This window comes from Vicugna pacos, chromosome 33 (assembly GCF_048564905.1).
Source record: "Vicugna pacos chromosome 33, VicPac4, whole genome shotgun sequence".
Taxonomy (NCBI): domain Eukaryota; kingdom Metazoa; phylum Chordata; class Mammalia; order Artiodactyla; family Camelidae; genus Vicugna; species Vicugna pacos.
The window spans coordinates 4298911-4306382 of NC_133019.1; the positions used below are offsets into that span (position 1 = coordinate 4298911).

The 7472-nt window shown below is 51.8% G+C and overlaps 1 long non-coding RNA gene across 5 annotated transcripts; it reads left to right on the forward strand.

Moving 5' to 3' along the window:
• Positions 1-1381: 1381 nt before the first annotated feature.
• LOC107034303 (uncharacterized) lies at positions 1382-7472 on the forward strand. 5 transcript variants are annotated; one of them, XR_012066619.1, is made up of 9 exons: positions 1382-1667; positions 2569-2670; positions 3192-3306; positions 3539-3867; positions 4281-4408; positions 5010-5135; positions 5428-5512; positions 6047-6244; positions 6509-7472. It is a non-coding gene; the product is annotated as an uncharacterized lncRNA (long non-coding RNA). The 5 variants fall into 5 exon arrangements; XR_012066620.1 differs by having other exon boundaries at positions 3544-3867; XR_012066622.1 differs by having other exon boundaries at positions 3700-3867.

The window sequence follows — 7472 nt, forward strand, 5'->3', positions numbered from 1 at the left end:
TGTGTGTGTGTGGGGATCTGTGCGCCTTCTCCCGGCCGCACTGCACAGGCAGCAGCACCCCCTGTGTGGAGGCCATCTGTGGCTGGTGCTCTGGTTTCCCGGTGACAGTAAACGCTTCCAGAAGAGACCAGTCCTTCTCCATCCTTCAGGTTTCTTTCTCAAGAAACCTCCTCTGGAGGCCCGGACGCCCTGGACTGTGAGGAGCCACGACTGCCCGCTGCCCTCTCAGCCCTGCCAAGCCCATGGCTTCCCAGGACACAAAGGGCTAAAAGTCCCTTTGGACCCAGGGCGCACGGCCTTGGGAGTCTGGGAGTGTTGCAGGGACACGTGGCCGCCTGAGCCGCCTCCAACTGTAGGATCCACCCTGCAGGTCCCGCCGCCCAGCGCGAGCAGCTGCCCTCGGCCCGCGTGCGAGCCCACCGTGGGCACAGCTGAGGGGGCCCAACGGTCCCCCTTCCTTCCCGCCACAGCAGGTGTCTCGCTCACATCTGCGTCCCACAAGGATGCGCCACTCTTTCCTACAGGAGGGGCGCAGGTGAGGAGGGAGCACATGGGAGGCTCTTCAGAAGCCAGTGGGGAGAACGTGGGGCCCCTGCCTGGCCAAGGCAGGGTGTCCTGACCCCCTGACCCCGAAAGACCGGGAAGGCGAGCCCCTCGCGCCGGGCCCACGGCCAGACCCAGAGGTGCCCCAGCAGCCCGCCAGCAGCGCCCACACTGGCGGCCTCCCCGGCGGCCCCGCCGCAGGCCGCCTCTTCCCCTCCGTCGGCCGTGGCTGCCAGGCCCAGCGGCTTTTGCACCAGTGCTTGTTCACGGGAGGGTGGCTGCCCCTCCCAGGGGCCCGGGGTCAGGGAGGTGAGAGGTCTTGCCCGGGACCCTGCGCCAGCCAGGCCTGACAGCACCCACTGGGTCTTTAGACCTTGTGTCTGGACCAGGCAACTTCCACGTCGGCGCTCCCCCGAGCGGGAGCCCCCCAGGTCCTCAGACAGAGCACAGAGGCGAGCCCACCCCGCGTCAGACGCCGGCCGCCCCGCCTCCGCTCCCCGCGGGCCTGCGCCTGCCAGCCCGGGCCAGGCCCTTGCGGGCCTCCGCACACACCTCGCCGGCCCGCCGCTGCAGGTGGCGATTTGCATGGGCGCTGTAACTCTCCCATGAGGCTTTTCGTATCCGGGTTTCTTTTCTGCTCTTGGGAGCCGAACAGCCACTTTCAAAAGAAAAAAACAAGACCCCAGTAAGTCTCTGCTTGGACGCGGGCCTTAAGGTGTTTCAAAGCCTCCCACGGCTATTTCTGGCCCCATTGTCGTCGGGGTCTGAGAGGAAGGCCTGACGGCGGTTCTTTTCTTTAAAGGCAGAAACAGAACATTGTTTCTCCCGGCTTTGATTTAATGGCCAAAAACAGTTATAGGAAACTGTTCAGCAGATGTTTTATGAAACGCAGAAAAAAACTGGGTCTTTGAGGGGCTATTTTTAGACTAATGCTTCCTACCATTGGGGTTTGGGTCTCACAAAAGGAACAAAAACGGGAGACAGAGGGGAGGGGAGAGAGAGGTGGAGGAAGCTTGGAACATTTAGATGATCACATTTTATTTCTTCTTCTGTTTTCACCATGAATTACATGTACCTGGGAGCCGATGGAGGATGCAATGTGGAGGTGGCTCCAGGAAGGAGGGGTGCGTTTTAGAGCTTCCTTTCTAAAATGAAGGTTTACTGGGTACAAGGCACATCTCTTCTTTTCACGATCCCCCACCTCCTACTTGACAGCAACACGGAAATGCCTTTTTCTTCGCCCGCTTCGCTTTCTTGCCTCCCTTTGCCTGACTTAACCTTTTCTCCTCTCATCCCACCCCTGCTTTCCTTTCCCTTCTGCCTCTTTTCTCTATTTTGCGCTAAGCCATCATTCACACTCAGGCAGGTGCTTCCTCCCCCAGGAAGCCTTCCCTGAACTCTCCGGGGTGGGTTGCTCTGCCTCCTCTGTGATGCGCTGGCTGGATTTCAGGCACTGAGTTTACTTCCTTGCTTTACAATCTATTTCCGTATCCGGCTCCTTTCTTAGGCTGCAAGCTCGACGAGGCTGGGGACTCTGTCTTAATTATCTTTTTGTCCTCGGCATCCAGCGCTGTTTCATTCAATAAGAGGCGTGGAATAAACGTTTCTCGAGTGAAAGGACTGATGGTGGATACACGGCGTGAACAGGTTAGGGAATTGTATCCAGTTGACAAGGTTTGACTTCACCTTCAGGAACAGAAATGAATCATTTTGGGTCTCTGCTGTTCACACTAAAATCTGTTACTACTATAGTGTAATCGATTAATTGTTATACCTTGAGGGGGTTATTATGATTTCCAGGAAACTGAGGCTTTGGGACAAAGAGTAGAAGAGATGATGCGGAGCACTGTGCTTCAGACATTTAATTCCAAATTTTTGTCTTTTCCAACTCTACAGGGGAGGGTGTAAAAGCCTCGGATGCCTGGGCCCAGGGGAGGCCCCCTGTGAGGGACAGAGCACAGAAGAGGGAGATGGGGAAACTAAAAGCAAACTTCTCTTTTCTAATTTTTCTGGGGCCACTTCCAGCTGGAACAAGAGGACAAGTGTGGCCTCCCCAGATGAAGAGGACCAAATGACCTGCCATGTTCTCACTTGTCCTGAGGCCTCTGGCCAGAGTCTCAAAGTCAGGTGAGCAGAACAAAGGCCAGTGGCCTCTCACTTTCTGGAAAGTCCTAGAACTCAGCCCAGGGGGGCGGGAAATGAGGTTCTCCCTTCATCTGACCCCACGTCCATCACGGTTTCTCTGGTGTCTCAAGACTTTATCGAGCACTTTCCAGAGAGCACTTTTCACTGGCAGAGAATCTGGTAAGTTCTGCTGTATCTGGAAAAAGCATCACCATTGTTGGTATGAGGGCCAGCGGCCACGTCACTGGGCTCTGGGCAGGAGTGTTCGAGTTTCCTGGAAGCTGGACCCGGGCAGAGCTCCCGATCGTGTTCCAGGACCCTTGGTGAATGTTTCCATACCCGTTCATTTCCTTAGAGCTATCTTTCTTTTCCCCTGAACATTTACCGTGTTGTAGTTACTGTGCTAAGTGCACCAGAAAGTGATCTCACTGATCTTTTTTAAAGACTTTTAAAAAGCACATAATATAAAAATTTTTTCCTTATTACTGAAGAACATTATCTTCCATGTCTTCCGTACCCCTCAGAACTGAATTCTAGTCTGACCCCCGTTTTCCAAATGTGGAGACCTGAGTGGGGAGAGAGGTGGACGAAAACTCGCCCAGAGTCGTGCAGTGGGCGAATGAAATGCAGGAATTCAAGGTCAGTTTGGCTGCCACCAGAGGCCACGCTCCGAAAGGCTTCCCCGTGGATCTCAGATCTGGCTTCCCACTGAGGTCCCTGGGCAGCCATCTCTCCGTGGAACCTGCCCGTTCCAACCTCTGTGCACTGTCTCCGACCATCTCGCGATTTCTAACTCTCCCCAAAGTTCTCTGCCATTTTCTAGGACACCTTCTGACATTTCTTATTCTGATTTTTAAATTCTGCTGGGAAGGACAGAGACCTTCCCTCCTAAGGTAAAGTGGCCTCAAGTGGAAGACACGCAGAAAGACATGAGATGTCAGTGGCTCTGAGTGGCGCTTTTCTAGAAAGGAGAAAACAGCTTATTAGAGCGAGCTGGCCAAGTCTTTTCCAGTAGAGGCAACTTTTTCCCAGGGCACGGCCAACCTTCTCTGTTCACCTCCTCCGTATCTGTTGCGATTGAACCATTGGTGCAGAACTCAGGGACTACTTGTCGAGCACGTCTGTACCGGTCCGGCCATGCTAGGTTACACGGTGGTGACAGGCGCCGAACCTCAGCGCTTCAAGCCCTCCTCCTCGCAGGTCAGTAAGTGCTTTGTTCAATGGCATCCAAGTCACTCTGGGCCCCAGGCTGCGTGGCAGCTGTCACTTGACATGTGCCCGAGAGAAAAACAGAATGGTTGAAACTCTTCCCAGGTTCTCCAAGTTTCTGTCAGAAGGGCTTCGAATTTCATTCATGAAAGCAAGTCCAAAAGGCCACTCCCAATGTCAAGGGTGCAGGGAAGTGAGTCTACCGTGCGCCCAGATTGGGGAAGGACTGTGATCTGTATTTGGTGAATGAATTAAACATGCTTAACTTTAGGTTAGGGACTGCGGAACAAAGCTCTGATTCTGCCCTCAGAGCTTTGCATGTAGTTGGGGAACCTGGACCACAGATCAGATCGTCAAAGACCGTGATGCCTTGGTATAAAACAGTGTATCCTGCCAAACCACAGGGACGGAGCAGGAGGATTCAGACAGTGTTTCAGGACCCAAGGAAGCAAAGGAGAAGGCTCCGAACTGCGAAAAATGCCCTGGATGATGGGACGTTCAAACAGAAAGAGCAGCCATACACACTTTGGAGGTGAGGGGCTTCTCGGAGAAGATCAGATTTGGTACCCAGCTCTTCCCTCATCTCACCCTGTGCTGGCCTCCAGTACAAACTTAGGCCCTCTTCCTCCTCGAGTCCCTGATAAATGACAAGCTTTAAGAACAGATCTGACTTTATCTTTTATGTTCATAGAAAATACCAGGCACACTGTTGTGGTCTGGATGAGCTGATCCTGCTAAGCCCACTTGGTAGCAGGTTTCTCACAAGAGTGTGAGGACCACGCGTGGAGAGTAACCATCACTTGCGTCATCAGCTGGGCTCCAAGGACTCTTTCTTCAGCTAAGGGCCTCCGCAGTTCTGACCTCCCCCCAGCAGGCTGGCCGGCTCTCACTCAGCCCCTCCGCACACCTTCTGTTCTTTGGGCATCTTCTTGCTTACACCGTTCGCCTTGGCTGTCCGGGAAGGAGACACTTCCTTCTGTTGCTTCTGCAACAGCGATGACTCAGAACAAGCATCCTTCCCCAGCTCAGAGTCCCCACTACAGCTTGGCCAAGGGCCCTAAAAACACTGAGGTTTTAATGCTGGGAGGGCTCTGGAGGGACCCACCAGCGCACCACTCTGATTTCCTTTGCAGAAACTGAGGCCTGGAGAGCTTAAGACACCCCCTGCCCCAGGCTTCCTAGGACTCACTGGGAGATCTGGGCTAGAATCCAGGGCTTTGGAATCACATTTTACTGTTCTTCGTACTCTGTATTTATAGGTGCGTACATCTGGTTAGACTTTTGAGAAACTTTATATTGGCTAGAGGACTAGTACCCCTCAGAAGTGAGGGCAGAGTTAGAACTACCTGATGAATAACAGCGATGACCTTGCCCCTCACCTCTCTTCTCTGAAAGCACTGCTTCTCCAAAAATAGACCAACAGCGGAAAGGCAGGAGAATATTGTGGTCCATAATATGGGCTGAAGAATCTGACTAACTTGAATTTAAATTCATATTTATTTGTAATGTGACCTTAGACAAATTATTCATCCTCATTTATTTTTCTTTCAGCAAAACAGGAATAATAAAACAGCCTCCCTGAAAGATTATTAAGTGAGATAACGCATGTCCAATGTTCAGCTCGGAGATGATGCTGGTAAGGAATGAGTACGTGCCGAGCGCCAGCTGTTACCGTCAACCGAACGGTTATCAGCAGGGAAGATGCTTCTTGAGTTGGAGCTGAGACATTACTCACCCAGGCTCCCTTACTCTCACGAACCCAGAGCCCTCCTGTACTGCTTCCTTCCCCTCACTCCTGAGAAACTGTCACTCCTTTTCACTCAGTCTTCATTAATTAGAATTTTGTTGAGCATTCATGTGTTGGCCACAATCAGAGGCAAACGGGACAACCGATTTACCCCCTTACGGAGCTCAGTGAATGAGGACCAATTTCAGAACTTCACAAGCTGACATAATTTTCTTTATTTCTGATCGGGCACCCATCTGACGGGAGGTGAAACTCTGCAACACTCCCAAGGTCTGATGAGGGTGGTCAGATCTGTGGCTTCGGCTCCCTGATCAGGGATGAGGTCCCAGCGGCCTCGTGTGGGGGTGTGAGCTTTGCCTGCTGCATTGTTATAACCAGAATCATAATTAACTGAGGTGAGACTCTATTTCCTGTTTTTTGCAGCCGTGTTTGCTGTAACCTCGGATAAATAAACCCCTAAGCAGCCATTAGACCAGGAAGCATTTTTAGGGCCTGTATCCTGTCCTGGCAGAGAGATGGGGTTGGATGAGCTAATGGGTCTTTCCACGGCGACCTGCTGTGACTGCTGCCATGTTAATAGCGCAGGATCATCAAAACAGCGAGATGTCCGGTGTGAGAAAGGTGGGACTTTAATTTCCATCAGCGCAGGAAAACGAGATATCAAGGCATTCATGTTTATTCTGTTCATGTAGAAATTAACATTAAAATGGGAGAGACTTGAGCCCACCTGTTCCAGGATGTGTAGCTGACTCAACAACCAGTGGGGATAAGTAACAAAAACAAATAAAACATAATAATACTATAAAAGCACACCCCTTGGAACTCTATTTCAGGTCTGCAGGAAAACACATAGTTTAAAGAACACCTTCTCTTTTTTTTTTTTAGGTGGCAGGGTTTCAGCAAAGCAGAAGATCTGAATGGAACCTGGGCATCACTGACTGTAAAAGTGAAAGTCGCCATAGAGCTGGGGCTCGCTCGATGTGAGACCCAGTTCCCCAGCTCTGTATGGGGAAGACAAGCCTCCTCCCTCTCTCTCTCTCTCTCTCTCTCTAGCAAACATCCCCTCAAACCCTAGCTTCTGGTCAAATGGCTCAAATTTCTGTTGCCAAGTATTTACCTGCTGGTCGGATGATGACATCTGCTGGTAATGTGACCTGGGGAAAAAGGACCCTAAAACAGGAAGGTCAAGGAACGGAGTTCAGTCCTATCTGTGCAAACTGACTACGATCTGAATCGGGTCTGAGCTGTGATGTCATTGTTTATCAGCTGGAGAAGATACGACTTGCCTCCCAAATGAATGAAAAGGACACATGAATGAACAGTCCAAGCTTTTTGAACTTGGAAAGGAATCAACACATGAATGAAGCGATTCGCCCTCCCTCTTTCAACCCCATGGTCTTGTCTCTTCCTTTTGCCTGGACTGGAGAATTTTCTGGCTGCCTCCTTGAGCTACTTTTGGCTGCAGGGTGATTGGGGAGGGCAGGTTGGGCTTCAGAGGCAGCATCCAGCCCAGGGATGTGGGTAGCGTCTGGCGGAGCCAGGAGAATAACGACTCCTGCTGGGTCTCTTTCCCTGCTCCCTAGTCCCTCGGGGGGACCCATTTCTTACCTTGTTCCCAGCTTTGGGGGGAGCGCATAGGCACTGCGTGGAGGTGGCTCCTTTCATAAGCCACAGGACATCCAGCTGTGTAGTCACCTTGTCTTACTCTTTCTGGTCTGGAGGGAGGAGAATGGGCATCGGGTGCAGTTTAAAGTCATTTCTAGAAAATTGTTGCTGCAAGTCAGTGGGAACCTTGAACTCAGCTTTGCAGGCGGGGTTTGCCAAGAAACAAAGATCTGATTCATACTAA